The sequence below is a fragment of the Amblyraja radiata genome, chromosome 21 (genome assembly GCF_010909765.2).
Source record: "Amblyraja radiata isolate CabotCenter1 chromosome 21, sAmbRad1.1.pri, whole genome shotgun sequence".
Lineage (NCBI taxonomy): Eukaryota > Metazoa > Chordata > Chondrichthyes > Rajiformes > Rajidae > Amblyraja > Amblyraja radiata.
The window spans coordinates 24,639,524-24,655,720 of NC_045976.1; the positions used below are offsets into that span (position 1 = coordinate 24,639,524).

Here is a 16,197-nt window from a genome sequence, read left to right on the forward strand (position 1 = left end):
CCATGACACCCAGGTCTCGCTGCATCTCCCCTTTTCCTAATCGGCTAAAATTTAGATAATAGTCTGCTTTCCTGTTTTTGCCACCAAAGTGGATAACCTCACATTTATCCACATTATACTGCATCTGCCATACATTTGCCCACTCACCCAGCCTATCCAAGTCACCTTGCAGCCTCCTAGCATCCTCCTCACAGCTAACACTGCCCCCCAAATTGTCCTTCAAACCTCCATCAGTAATTATGTTACGTAGCTATTCTTTGAAATCCTCCACCCTAAATAAAGACTGTGCTCATGCTACTTCCTGTGTAGGTCAACATTGGAGGAGACTGATACGGATGAGAACTATAATGGAAGTGGGCCAGCAGCAAATATCCTGGTCTACCCTTGATCTGAAGCCTGATCTCAATTTTCCAAGGAGAATTTTCCTATTCCATCTCAACCAAGCATCAAATTTTCAAAATGTATTGTTTCCCTGACAGATGAAACAAAGGCCTCACCCTGTCAGGTAGTTTAGTTTGGAGATACAGCATGGAAACAGGTCCTTCGGCCCACCACGTCTGCGCTGACCAGTGATCACCCATATACTAGTTCTATCCTGCACACAAGGGCCAATTTACAAAAGCCAATTAACCTGGGTGGAAATCGGAGCATCCAGAGAAAACCCATGCGGTCTCAGCGAGAATGTACGAACACCTTACAGACAGTCGGGATTGAGCCAAGGTCTCTGGTGCTATAAGGCAGCAACTCTACCACTTGCATCATTGTGAGTGACGTGATTAAAAGAGTTGAAGTATGACATGATTTATATCATATTTCCACTTAGTTTCCAAATCTTAATGTGGCTTATAAGAACAAAAGAAAAAGAAAAATGCATCCTCCACAGACAAGCACACTCGGTTGGATTTCAGGCCTATTTCTATCCTTTAATTAATTACCTGATAACAAGCTCTGCACAAATCAAAACTTTACGTGCAGAGATCATAAGCAGCCTAAATTCAAGTAACAGTTCACGGTGTAAGTTGGCTTCACAAGCCATTTATTTTCATTGTATATCTATTGCCCCAAGCAGTTTTCTCAAATCAACGAAACATAACGTTGCGTGAAGGAAGTGCAGATGCTGGTTTAAACCAAAGATAGACACAAAAAGCTGGAGTAACTCAGCGGGACTGGCAGCATCTCTGGAGAGAAGGAATGGGTGATGTTTCAGGTCGAGACCCTTCTTCAGATTGATCAAACATTATACAAACGTTTTGTGTTGATACAAATACAACGTTATGTATTATGCAATGAATCTGCAGCTTTAAAAACTTTGAAAGTTTTGATCCAGCAAACGTGGTAGAAAAGTCTTAGATCAATTTCTGAACAATTCTTTATGGTTCATGAGGGAAGTATCGACCCTATGAACAGTGATTCTAGCTCAAGAAATCTTGTGAGTGATGACAGCCATTATTGTACACTGCCCATTTCTTTGCTTCAGTATCAAATCTAAAAATCATTCCGGTTATAATGGTTGTATTTTCAAAATAGTTGGCTCCAAATGTTATCTTCAACAAAAAATAGTCTGAACATTAGAAAAATTGAATTGATAGACTTGATAAGAACAATGAATACCATTATCATTCCACAAATGGTACATGCAATGGCGGAGCTCAGAGAAGCAACGAGGTTGAGGAAAGGGAGTAAAGAGAGAGTAGAGAGCAAATGAACCAAAAACAAAACATTTACATTGTATATAAATATTTTTAATAGCAAATTCCGTACAGGTGATTATCAAACCTCCCTACTTTTCCGATATTGTTGTTTCAGGCGGTGACCTTGACAATGGGAGGACTCCATGTTTTTGTGAAACAAAATATTGATATGTCGCATCTCGGTTTAAAACTTCACTTGAAAGATGACATCCACCTCTCACTCGGTGAAAACGATACGATAAAATACGAGAGAACTTTATTTATGCCAGGAGGGAAATTGGTCTTTCAACAGTTATAAAACACAGCAAAATACATGAAACATGGCATTAAAGTGATGAGTGGAAAGTCCAGGATCCTGAGGCATTCTGTGTTGCATCTTAGTGGAACCAGTCTGTTGCTGAAGGTACTCCTCAGATTGACCAGTGTGTCATGGAGAGGGTGAGCTGCGTTGTCCAAGATTGGAACAAAACTGTTTTGTTACAGTGTGGGCTTGAATCTGGACTCTCCCAACCAACAGCTGAGAATTTTAATGACTGGGCAATGCTGAAAATTAATAAGAAATCATGATACCAATGGGAAATAATGCTAATATGTAAACTGAAAACATTTTGTCATGGACCCTTAATTTATACTATACAATGGTGTATATTATATTCCAGTCAATATAATGCTAAAATGTTTTGTTTTCTTATTTTCAGAACATTTATAAATAATGAGAGACTTCAGTAAAGTTGATGAGAGAAATATTAACATGCATACCATTTTTGTTTGCATGGACCAGTGCTTTTACGCACTGCAGTATTTTTTGAACTGAAAACTGTTTATCAAATGCAGTCGCCAATTTCATGCAATGCCTGATTGATGTGAGCATTAAAATATTCTAAAGATGAATTGATTGCTAATGCATGGACCTTGAACACTGTAGAAGGTTTCAACATCCTGTTGAAGATTATTTTATTGTCCTATCTGGGACACATGACAATAAAACTCTCTTGACTCTTGACTTGTTCCAGTGCAAGTTAAAAAGATCATTCATATCTCGGCCACTATTGAGCAGTCCAGCAGTGATACAACACGGAGTCTACAAAGATGATGCCTTATGTCGCCCATCTCCAAGGTTGCACTTTTTTCTTTGTTAATGGAGAGGGATGGGGAGCATGAGTTCTCAATTTATTCCATAAGTGACCCATGCAAGATATTTGTACAAGTATCAGTGTTTCACAATCACTTTATTTTGTTACCCTTCCCCGGCGTAGGCGGGTGCATCACCAAAGGCTCAGAATGATGCATGGTTCACAACCCCATCACACAAACCAAACAACTCAAGGAAAGTTTGGTTCAAAGTTATCCTAATGCCTAGGTCATATGAAACTTTAAGAGATTATTCAGCAAATATCACATTCCTTGCAATTAAAATGTAATTTCTGCACAATTACACAATGAAGACACAGGATTTGCGATTCCAGCAGGCATGGATAATTGCTCACTATGCACATCAAATTGCTTGCCGGTGACCTGATACAATGCTGATATGGATTCCCTGCACAGTGTTCCTTGAACATTTAATATTATGCACAGCACCATTTCTCGACTAAATAACATTGATATAAACCAGTAGAATATAACCAATATTTACTTTGTCTACCTTTACTCATCTGAATGTAATTCGTAAATTGCTTAGCTATCCCCCCCACCATTTTTTCTTTAACCAAATTAGGAAATTTCAACCAACCATATTTGGCAAACGTTGTCTTTCCCAAGGAGATGAGGTTGGGAATGCCAATAAAGTTTTCTGAAGAAGGGTCTCGACCCGAAACATCACATATTCCTTTGTTTCATAGATGCTGCCTCACCCGCTGAGTTTCTCAAGCATTTTTGCCTACCTTCAATTTTTTTCAGCATCTGCAGTTCTTTCTTAAACATAAAGTTTTCTTAAATCAATATTAAGTTACGATCATCATTTGCTTCTCAATGGAAATTAAAGAACTTGATGAAGAAAAAAAATCACTGTAATTGAGAAATATGGGCAAAAATAAAGTGAAGCAAATATTTCACTTCCTGAGCATTAATGAACATAGGGGGGGAAAAAGAGAGAATGTTCAATAATAATGCACATACAGAACTTTGGGAAGGAAATCCGCATTCTTTGGAATTCGACCTTGATTGAAAAGGACTTGAGGAATGTTTTATGCTATTTAGTAAGTAAAGAGGCTGTCCCACTGCGGCGAGCTAATTGGCGAGTTTAGAAGAGTTTAGCAGAGTTTGAAAAAATGCCATGTGGAAGACCTCCTTCGATCTCCTTCGACTATGTTGAAAATTAGCTTCGACTAGCTTCGACTAACTTCGGGAAAATTGAACACCGAACAGTGGAGTGTGAAGATGACCTCTTTCGATCTCCTTCGACCTCCCTTCGACCTCCCTTCAACTATGTCGAAGACTATCTACGACTACCTTCGACTACCTTCGATTACCTTCGACTGCCTTCGATTACCTATGAATAACATGCTGACCTACTACGGCTTACTTCGACTAAACCTACGAGGCAAAGAAGTGTTGATTTTTTCCATGGTGACCTTTTTTTACTCGCGGGCATTTTTTAACATGTTGAAAAATACACCGCTACCTAGCTGAGGCCTCGAGTACGCGGGACTACTCTCGAGCATGAAGGAGAGTTTCAAAGACCTCCTTGGGCCTCGTGTCGACCATGCTGTGAGTATGAGTTGAGGGCAAACTCTTCTAAACTCGCGGATTAGGTCACCGCAGTGGGACAGCCCATCAATGGAGAGGAATCCAAACACTTACTTTTTACTTTTGAGTCACGTTTGACCAAGGATTGTACAGAAGACAACCTTTAGATGAAGCATAACATACACTGCAGAAATATGGCATAACGTTGAAAATGAAAACCAACATCCAAATCACATTTGTTTATAATGAACCAATTGGACATAGACTCATTAAAATTAATGACACTGAAGCTGGAAACTAAAATGTGGGATGAACACAATGAGTTTTGATTTTTTTTATTGTACTCTCACACAATCAATGCCATTTGCAGGCAGAGCTCAGAATGGGAAGCTGCTCACACCCCCCAAATACACTCATTCTCAATGCGGAGATGGCGCCGTGGCGCAGCGGTAGAGTTTTTGCCTTACTTGGCTTGGTATAAATGTAAATAGTCCCTAGTTTTAATTGCGGCGATCACTGGTCGGTGTGGACTTAGTGGTATCTCTAACTAAAGTAAACTAAACTCAATGAGTCTAACTTTGAACACACAATTAGTGTGCAAAACTAGCACCTCAGGTCATCAACCCTGGGGATTTGGAATACTACATGATTTCTTTAGCCAGAGGGTGGTGAATCTGTGGATTTCATTGCCACAGATAGCTGTGGGGGCTGCGCTGCATCATTGGATATTTTTAAAGCAGAGATTGACAAGTTCATGATTCGTTAGGATGTCAAAAGTTACGAGGAGAAAGGAGAACGGGGTCGAGAGGAAACGATAGATCAGCCACGATTGAATGGTGGAGTAGACTCGATGTGCCTAATTCTGCTCTTATGATACATGAAGTTATAAACGTTGTATAATAGCTATCTGAGTATTAATTTACAGTTTAACCTCATATTGAAGTACCGCTCTCATTCCTTTCTATGAACTGTAACTCCTGACCACATCTGCGCCCTGCATCTTCCCCTTTGCTCTATCTATTGTACTTGAGATGGAACTGTGTATGGTATATCTGATCGGTTTGGATAACATGTAAAACAAAGTTTTTCACTGTACCTCAGTACATGTAACAAAAATAAAACTAAACCATCGACATTATTTCTAGAGTACACTGTGTTCTCAGCTAAGTACCAATTTCATTGTCAAAATTACCCATCATAAATGCTCTAAATTTGTGATTTTTTTAATCGATTAACAAAGCTGTCATATAAATTAATACAATTCGGAATCATTATGATGTTCTGAGGAAAGAATAATGTGTTAAGCAATGTACACAATTACTTTAAATCATTTTTAAGCTCTTTATCAGCTGCTAGGTACATAAATGACCTTCTCTTGTGATTGTAAATTGAGTTTTCTAAAAGGAAGGATTAGCTTTGAAATAGAGCCGAATTTAGTTAATTTAGAGCTTGAAATGGTTCTCATTAACAAGAAACAGCTGCATCATTGGTGGAAGTGTCAACTTGCCAACAAAGGGCTTTATGTGGTACTTGTGAATTGTTCCGGATTCTTCAACAATTGAACAATCAAATGGATTCAGGAACAGGATCCCACCACACCTCTCATTCATCGATTCAACGTGGATTGGTCAGGAGTGGCAAATGACACATTCACTTAGATTTTCAGGAGCTCTACACCATTTCAAGTGCATAGAATCTAAATCCTAACTTTGCAAATACCATTTAAGTGATAAACTAAGTATATTGATATTATATTACTTAACTTTTTGTTATAAATTTATTACAATGCAATAGTTTCAATTTATTCCAGAATAGTTGATTATAATGGAGTTTATTCTATTTTAGATGGCGCATAGATGATATTTGTACAATTATCATCTTTTATTACTTTTGCTTTGTGAACACATGCATAAAACTATTTGATATGTTGCATCAGCTGCACCTCACCAAATGAAGGTTTAGTTGTCTGACGACATAAGGACAGATCCCTCCGTTCGCAATAGTGAAGTGAAAGTCACACCGGAGAGTTCAATGAAATATTTCTGTTCAGGGTTATATGAGAGTGGGTCCCCTTTCAATCACCATAATTCCACATGGACCCTTTCATTAATCAATGAATGATGCACATTTTTGTACACTTCTTCAAATTATTTTTATATATATATAGAACTCCCTACTAACTATGTGAAAATATAGTTTCCCCCAAATAAGTACATGCATTTTATCCCAAACGTTTACACACCAGTTCAGTATTAAAACATTTAACTTTATGTTTTATTGTATCATATTTTATTTAAATAATCTCTCCTATTCCTCACTTGAATTATAACTGATCTACATTCAAGTCAAAATGGGTATTTTAATCTTAAAGTTAGCATCATAACAGTGAACACCTACCCCCTGTCAATGTTTCATCAGTATAGTTGACCCAAGGGGACAATAATCATAGAATATGCAGCACAGAAGGTGGTCATTTACGTTTCTGGCTGCCGATAAAAAAAAACTAATCAGACTTCTGGTTAGTACTTAACTATAGAAGTAGTTGTTTAGTATTCAAACACATCTGTCACAATGCACATTATCTTGTAGCTTTTCTATTTCATTTCTGTCAAAACTGACCTGCTAAAATTAGTTCCTTATTGTGTGAGATCTTTGTGAAGAGAATGGTCAAATAAAATTCAACACAATTACACGCTCCACTAAATAAACTAAGTGTCAGATTATGACTAATTGTATACTTAGAGGTTAAAATTATGATCTCATTTTCGTTCCATATATGCTATTTCCTTGTGCAAGGAACACGAGTCACAGAAGTGTTTACACAGCCATTGCTGAACTGCAGCTGAATAACACCGATGCAACTGATGTGCAGCTGATTATCAGGGAAGGAAATCTGCCCGAGTGCAAATAACAGGAAAGGATAATTTTGAGTTTGGCACAAGGGCCGCTGCTGTGACACGGCGAAAACAAACACCTGATTTAATTCAAATTGTTCTTTCCAGGTGACCTCTTTGGGAAAAACAGGAAGCAGAGGACTTCTGTATTTGCTTAGGCAAATGTTGTTTGCAAAAACTGTCTGTTTGGGGACCCTGGGATTTGCACTGGTAACTAACAGGAAGCTCAGGAAGAGCTAACATCAATTGTCTACATTTATTTGTTTCCTCAGGTTCAATAACTGTAGTATTGTGTTATTGTGAATACCGTTCACACTTATTAAAGAAGGAATTGCTGTATAGTTAATTCATTGGGATTGCTGCTAAAGGGCGATCCTGTGTGATGTTAGTCTAGATTTAGTGAATCTGTGGGTGTGATAAATGGATTCTCAAACACTCCAGTGACAATTTTAGCAAGTGCAGAGATGCAACCTAAACTGCCACTGTGTTTATATGGCATGTGATAATTAAACAGCCTTGAACCAAAGTGATGATGAAAATCATTTTAATTACAGGTCTTTTGCTTGCTGATTTATGGCAAGGTTTTTTGAATTGAGAACATGTTTTAATCACAAGCTGTAATTTCAGTGTGAATATATTATCATTCTCATGCCTAAGCTGTTTCAACTGTTCACTGAAAATAACTAGGAAATAAAAAGTAATCTGGCAGAGAACAAGCAGTTTGTCACAATGATCCACAACTAATAAATAGTTGGTAAAAATACATTCAATGTTATCTCCCCATGCAAAATAAAAACTGGGAAAATCCTGGCAGAGATATTGATTCAAATATGCAAAGTCTCCATCCAAATCCACATTGCATGAACTGTGACAATTTAAACCCTGGTAGATATCAAGTCTGTGGATCTCGTTCCCCATAATTGTAATATTTAAAGGAATCTTCTTTCATGAGATTTAGGCAACAATTTAAAATTAACATCTCCTGCACAGGTTTCGCTGAGTTCTGTAAACTTGTCAGTGGAACAGACAAGATTAAATGGGAGTTCACGGGAAAGGTTCCAGAGATTAAGTTCGGAGCAGGCAGTCAATCTCTTTGTTTCCCCAGGGAAATGGTTAGTTGGGAGTTCTTGCTGTTGGAGCGTATGGTGAGAAAGCATTAAGTCAGGGATCATCAGAATGATGAGCATTGTAGCTGGTATTGATTGGATTTTGATTACACATTTGCAGCAACCTAAGTATCATGAAAACATCCAGGGGCATTTGTCAGGCAAGGGAGTCTATTCCATAAATGTCCAGCTGGCGTGCAACCCGAAGGAAGGGTTCATGCAAGTCTGTACGGGACTGCATCATGTACTCTCCCATGAGGATTGAAGTCCGCAACACCTCCCGGGAAAATAGAAGCAGCTCTTGTGTGGGGTTCGGTGACCTTTAAGCACCTTAATAAATAATTCATCATCTCAAAGTAATTTTGGGCAAGTGATGAATTCAGATTTTGTTTTGTCCGTTCTCTTAATCTGCTGATGCTTTAATACTGTATGACCTGAATCACGAGAAATTAACACCCCGTGGGCAGATTGGAGACGTGTTGATAACATTTTACAGAGTTTAAACTCTTTGGAATATTATTATACGCTGGGCACGTGGAAATCACAGATTCCTGCCAGAGTCACATCATTTGCCCAACCATCAGCTTTCAAGATAAATAAACACATTGGGGGCCAGCTCCCTGACAGAAAGCTGCTGGAAGAGCAGCTGAAATAAACTTACTCTCCGAAATCCACCACGGCCCCTTATTCTAAGTTAACTTTTCCAGGACTCCTTTCTGAAGCTGTGGATATTTTTCTATGAGAATGTAAGTAAAGTTTCAAATGAGGACATTAGGTGGACTACACTTTTGTTGTGTGGGAAAACTGTTATAGCCTTCTGCTCAAAGGAAGATGGCGGGCAATTCATCTTGGGCCAAAGAGGTCCAAATTCCCCTATCAGAGACTGCCTTCCTTGTTGGGACAGGAGGAGCAGAAATGATTCTCTGAGACCACAAGGAAAGCTTAACCTTCTGCCTCAAGAATCCACTTTCCTGAGCACAACTGTAGGGGTTTTGTTCCCTTTACTCCACTTTGGGCCCAACTGCCCAAGTGATTCTCTCCCTTGTCGGTTGGTCAAACGACCACCACTCCACTCGAGCGGTTCCCAAGAGAGAATACAAAAAAAAGGGTTCCCCTGGGTTCTAGACCTTGGAATTATGGTGGGATATGATAAAAGGTTGACTTGACCAGAGCGTGCTGATGAGAGAAAACAGAAACCAAGACGGACTCAAAGCAAGTCTAAAATTTACAGGCTTTATTAAACAATGAGAAATCGAAGCTCACCAACACTACATAATATGTGACTAAACTTATGCTTTAAACTAAGACTATGGAAAGAAAATTATCGGGCACGTCGTAAAACTTACTTTACACAATTTTACTTACAAGTACACCCCCTTTCCCCTTCTTCTCTCAACCTCTATTCTATTTCGGGAACTTCACCAGGTCATTGGGGTACTTACAGCTAGATTGATGCAAGGTCAGGAGTCGTCCAACAGAGCAGAAAAGTGAGCGAGTTGTTGCTTGACTCCTGCTTTTTATACCCGAGTTTCTCCCTTGAAACCTCCCAGGTGGACCTCTGGACAAAAGGGTCTTTCGATGATTCCCAGTTTCGATCTGGCATGAACAATAGGCTTCCGATGATAATAGGTTTGCTGATGTCACGAGGCCTCAGCATGATCGTTACCCTATCACCTGGATGGGCTCCCATTGTCCCGATGGATGGGCCATTTACGATGGCGATTGTCTTGCTGTTGGGCTGTTTACCCCCGTCTGCTGAGGCTCGGTTCCTTCCTTTGTCTTTCCAAGATAATCTCGTTATCTTCGTCCCAGCCTTTCCTGTTCACGCCATTCGCATAGTCATGTAATGCCCAGGCTCACAGACAGGTTTTAAACTGGTTCTTCCTTTGCGGATTGGGGGTTTTTCCTTCACAGCCAGCAAGTCCGTTTAAAAAATGTCCAGGTTCTTATCCCAGAGTTCTTCCATAATTTGAGAATTTGCCCCAATTACTTACACAACCATCCCGGGAGCCTCTAACCCAAGGGTTCCCAACTACCCAAGAGGGTAAATTTGTTGATTCTGGATTTGTACATATTTTTTCTCATTGACTGACTGTGTTTGGTTCTGGTATACCGGTATCTGTACATCATTAGTTGTTCATATATAAGTAAAATAACATTGTTATGTGCTATTAAAGTTGCCAGGGGTAAATGGGACAAAAAAGGTTGGGAACCCCTGCTCTCATCCAACTTACCATGTTGCTCCCAACTGTTTTCCTCTGACTCACCCAACAGCCTCCAAGTGGCCATCAATATGCTCCCAATTATGGGGGAGCTCCCATTTCCTGCCCACTTCGCATGGACATCTTTCTGGCACAGCACAGTTTAGACCAGTAAGTTAAAGTCAGAAATAGAAACAAGGAACTGTGGATGCTGGTTTACAAAAAAAACAGACAAAGTACTGGAGTAACTCAGTGGGTCAGGCAACATCTCTAGAGAACATGAATAGGTGACATTTTGGGTTGGGACCCTTCTTTGGACTGATTGTAAGGGTGGGTGGGAAAGAAATTTGGAAGAGTGGAGGGGCAGGACAAAACGTGGTAAGTAATAGGTGGATACAGGTGAGGGGACAGGGTGTTTGATAGGCAGGTGGTTGTATAAAGGCCAGAGATGAAAAGGCAGAAGGTGTGAGACAAAAGGATTGAAGAATTATCAATTGTGAAGCTGGAGGAAGGAAAGTAAGTGGAAGGGGAGGGAGAGGGGAGAAATATTATAGGTGTGAGTGTAGAAAGAAGGGACTTCAAATGCTGGTTTACAAAAAAGACACAAAGTACTGGAGTAACTCAACGGGTCAGGGCAGCATCTCTGGAGAACATGGGTAGGTGACATTTCGGGTCAGGACCTTCTTCAGACTGATTGTAAGGGGAGGCGGTTAGAAACAAGCAACAAGCAGATGCTGGTTTACAAAAACTGCATCCTGTGTTCCCAAAGTGGCCTCCTGTATATCGGCGAGACCAAGCATACACTCGGCTACACATACACCATACATTTGCCCTCCAACCACCAAAGCCTGCTGGATCTCTTAGTTGCTAACCATTTGAACTGCTTTTACCATTCCCATACAAACCTTTCTGTCCTGGTCCTCCAACTTTGCCAGAGTGAGACTCCACGCAAACTAGAGGAAGATCTCCTTCAAAGGGTTTTATATGGTTTCAAAGTGTTTCAATGTATTCCGCTTGGGAAGCTTAGAACCCAATGGTATAAACATTGAATTCTCCAATTTTTGGTAACTACAATACTCTTTCATTCTTCCCCTCCCCTTTCTTTTAACCCTCCCTCCCCCCTGTGCCCCACTTGGACTTGCACCTTTTTCTCTCCTCCCCCTCCCTTGCCACCTACATTATTTCCTCTAGCTTCACAATTCATAACTCTTTAATCCTTTTGCTCACACCTTCTGTCTTTGCGTCTCTGGCCTTGTCCAAACATCTGCCTATCAAAACCACCCCTCACTTGTATCCACCTATTACCAGCAATGCTTTGTCCTGCCCCTCCTCACTTCCAGCTTTCCTCCCCTCCCTCCCTCCAACAATCAGCCTGAAGAAGGGACTCGGCCTGAAACATCACCTATGTATGTTCTCCAGAGATGCTGCCAGATCAGTTGAGTTACTCCAGGACGTTGTGTCACTTTTTAAGTTAAAGTCAGTCTGGCCTTGCGATGAAAGAGACTAAATAATGTTGTGGTTGCCCTATTCCACCAATACCCAGTCAACTTAATTGAGATCCAATATGTAAAACATTACTAACATTTGAGCATTTCAGTCCTAGCGGAACATAAAATATTGAAGTGGTAGGAAAATGGATTTGAATTTGGTGGCCTTGCACCCTACTTGAAATGGAATTTCAAGGAATAGCCGTGAGTCAACTGCCAGCCCACCAGCCTTGAGTCAACTGCCAGCCCACCAGCCGTGAGTGAGCTGCCTGCACATCTGGCCTGAGGGACTGAGCTGCCTCCCCAAGAATCTATTTGGTCCACAATGTCCATACTAGCCTTCTGGAGTCCAGTCCCTACAGTCTACAACACCCATACCAGTGCTCCAGAAGAACCCCACACCACTGGCCACCAATATTGGAATTGGTGGAGAGGTGGAATATTGCTTTGGGGGACCGGCCCTCCCATGTGAATATGGGACCCAACGGGTCCCACTTAGTCTAGTTAAATACTAAATACTAAATATTATTTTGAGGTAGGATATTACAATGCTTGCTTCTCCAAGCAAATCAAAATAAAGATCAACATCTTCAATTCTACACGGAAACTGTTCTGCGATCAGACTGTGAAGAAAGCATGTCCCCAGCTGCATGAAGGAAGCAGTTATTCAACTTTGTTGAGAAGGCACTTTGTCAGGGATGTGTGCAGGAATTTATCTGTGACCACTTTTGGTGGTGAAGGTTAAATACAGGCATGTTATACACATGGAACCATATCAACTCATGCTTATATATCATATGCACAGAAATAAACAGCATTTCAGTGGAGGCACCAGAACAAATGTTTCCACAGCCTCTTCTCCATTCACTGCAACCAGGGTGGGATGAGTAAGTGTAGCTGTGGGTGGGCAGAGTAGGGCAGGGGGAGGGTAGGGGGGAGGGGGTGGGGGGGGAGGGATGGTGATTGGAAAAATTCGGACTGAAGCTGGCCAAGGCAGAGTGGAAACAAACAGTGTCGGCCTTCCTCAGCGATGGAAACTAACTAGTGTTGCCCCAGGCTCCATAACCAGGCATCAGCTGCTCACACTACCAGCAGGCAACTGACTGTCTGGCTATTTTAGTGCCACCAACTAATGTCCGAAGTGGAGGTGAAGTGGGGAAGACAACACATTGTCTGTTGAATGTTTGCTGTTTAACGTATTAATGGAGATGTCTATCGTTGGGGCCTGATCACCCCCCCCCCCCCCCCCCCCCCCCCCCCCCGCCACCACCCTTCCCTCTCTCTGCTTTGTCTATGCTTATTAATCATATGAATTTTCTTCCATATTAAATACAACTAGAATCTGGAACTTGGGAACATGAAAAAAAATGCTGCATTCTTTGCAACTTTTTTTTAATTGAATGTCATTCAGAGATTCCTATTCAGTTCTGATGAAGCTGAATGAATGTCTGTATTAATCAAAATCCTACAGCAACTCCTGCACTGACATCAGCTGGAAGCTTGTTACAGTGCCAACCCACACAGCATAGTCAGAGGCAACACATCGCCGTTTATTATCATGTTCAAGACCCATAACAGGCTGCAAGTAGCAAGCATTGAGGTAGGATCTGCCTTGGGACAAGTACGAAATTTAGAGTTTGTGTCCACATTTTCGAATGTGTAAACACATCAATAACCTAAAAATAGCGCTGTGTAAGTTGTCAAGGTACTTTGCTTGGCTTTGTGAAAAATAAACATTAGCCACCTGAATTAGATATAAAATTAGGAGTTTCCTCTTCAGTGGGCAGTTTATGTGTAATACCTACATCAGTATATTGAATAGTCAAACAGGAAAGTTTATTCTGCATAGATACACTCAATAATAAAATCAACAAGTACAGAATGCATATTTTTACAAACTACCTTTCCTTAAAAATCCTCAAAAAATAGTTTCTTAAAATAAATACCATAGACTCCTTGACGCTGGTGTTAACCTTGTGATTCAGCACTGCCTTCAGTAGCTGAATGTCTCTCTTGTTTATTGGTGACTCTGCTGGATGTAGTGTTCAAGGTGCTGATTTGACCGCAGCAAGATAATTTTTGATAATTCCCTCCTTCAACTGTGTCAACGTCGCCTTCATTCTGAAAGCTGCCATCGTGTGTGGCTGCGTCAGGCTGTGCATAGAGCCAAAGCACGTGGGCACTAAGGGTCATTGCCTGCTGAGGTTCTACCTGTCCCCGGTGCTACGAAGGATGGGCCTGGCTCTGATGCCATGCAATGTGCCAGTCAGCTGGGTAATGCCACACCATCTGTCCTTCGTGGAAACATTCTTCCAGATCAACACCTTTGACCACAATTCCATCAGGCAATGGGCAGCACGGAACATCCTGCATGCACTGCAGGACAGGGGCTAGATGGATTATGCGGTGTGGTTCCTTAAGCAGGTTGTCCTGCTTGTCCACCTCGGGACATGTTCTACCATGACGTTTAGTTGGAATTATTCCTGCAGCTCTCCCCCCAAAAGTTGCTGGGCATGGAAACTGATGAAACGTCAGAGCATGTTTAACTTTCAATGTGGCACAGTGGCACAGCTGGTAGAGCTACTGCCTTGCAGCACCAGAGACCCAGGTTTGATCCTGACCTCAGGCGCCTTCTGTTTGTAGTTTCTCCCTGTGACTGTGTGTATTTCCTCTGTGTCCTCTGGTTCCTCCCCACATCCCGAAAACATGAGGGTTTGGAAGATAATTGGCCCTCTATAAAATTGCCCCTAATTGTCAAGGATTGGATGAGAAAGTAGTATTACATAAAACTAGTGTGAACAGGTGATCAATGGTTGGTATGGATTCCCTGGGCTGAAAGGCCTGTTTACATGCTGTATCTTTCAACTAAACTAAACTTTTACTAAACAAAACATTTGGGAACTTGGCGAAGAAGGAACCATGTCATCTGATGAAATCCAAGAAATTGGAAAAGGACTGAGAAAGAAAACAGAATGAGAGATAGAATTTAGAAAGAATTTAAAAAATAGGATATTTTTAATGTTTAATTTGATATACTGGTATTTAAAATCTCCAATAAAGAATTATCAGTGAGGGTCCACGGTTCTAATGGGACACTGCCCAGGTCAGGAATGGTCGATTAGCTGCAATTTAGTTTAGTTTAGCTTTGAGATACAGTGCGGAAACAGGCCCTTCGGCCCACATTGTCTGCGCCGACCAGCGATCCCCGCCCAATTAACACTATCCTACACACACTAAGGACAGTTTACACTTATACCAAGCCAATTAATCAACAAACCTGCACGTCTTTGGAGTGTGGGAGGAAACGGAAGAGCTCGGAGAAAACCCACGCAGGTCACGGTGAGAATGTATAAACTCCGTACAGACAGCACCTGTAGTTGGGATCGATCCCAGGTCTCCGGTGTTGCATGCTCTGTAATGTAGCCACTCTACCGCTGCGCCACTGTGCCACCGCTTATAATTATCATGCCACCAATATAATACTCACATTATGAATTGTTATCATTGTAGCTTTAAAGAGAAATTATTTAAAAATGCAGCAACGTTTTGAAACTCAAAAAGAGGTTAAGGGTGGTATGCCTGCAATTCATAATTCACACATTGATTCTTTCTTGCCACAACATTATAGGTGATTGCACATTAAAAGAAACTTGTGTAATCCACTTATTATTTTGTAACAATTTTCTGCATCTGTACTTCTTTGACTTTTTATGACCATTCTTGTCACTGCAAGTTCAAATCGGCATTCAAATACTGCAATCATTGTAATCAGGAGGGTCCTGCTTTCCTCTCTGTTAATTATAGCGTAATAATGCATGTGTAACAGTAATTTAAAAGTAGATCTGGCACTGCACCTCAAAGCTGGTGTAGAGGCTCAGAGGTAGTGTAGTGGGAATTCACCAAACAAACCTATTTCCTCTTGTGTGAAAATCCAGAATGAGGCGTTATAACGATAAAATTGGGGGCAACCAAATCAGTAACAATGTTACAACAGATTCTCCACTGCCCATGAATTGTTCATTCTTATTCAATTAAAAGCTACAAAAGTAAGATTGATGAGTTTTTGTTAGCTGGTGGCATTACAGGTTACAAGTATCATGGCAGGTAGGAGTGCAGGCGCAGTACAACTG

At 40.9% G+C, this 16,197-nt stretch overlaps 1 long non-coding RNA gene across 1 annotated transcript; it reads right to left on the reverse strand.

The window, feature by feature from the left end:
• Positions 1–1,724: 1,724 nt before the first annotated feature.
• On the reverse strand, positions 1,725–9,854 carry LOC116984936. Its single transcript, XR_004415177.1, has 2 exons — positions 9,822–9,854; positions 1,725–2,234 (listed from the first exon to the last, which is right to left on the reverse strand). It is a non-coding gene; the product is annotated as an uncharacterized LOC116984936 (long non-coding RNA).
• Positions 9,855–16,197: the final 6,343 nt, after the last annotated feature.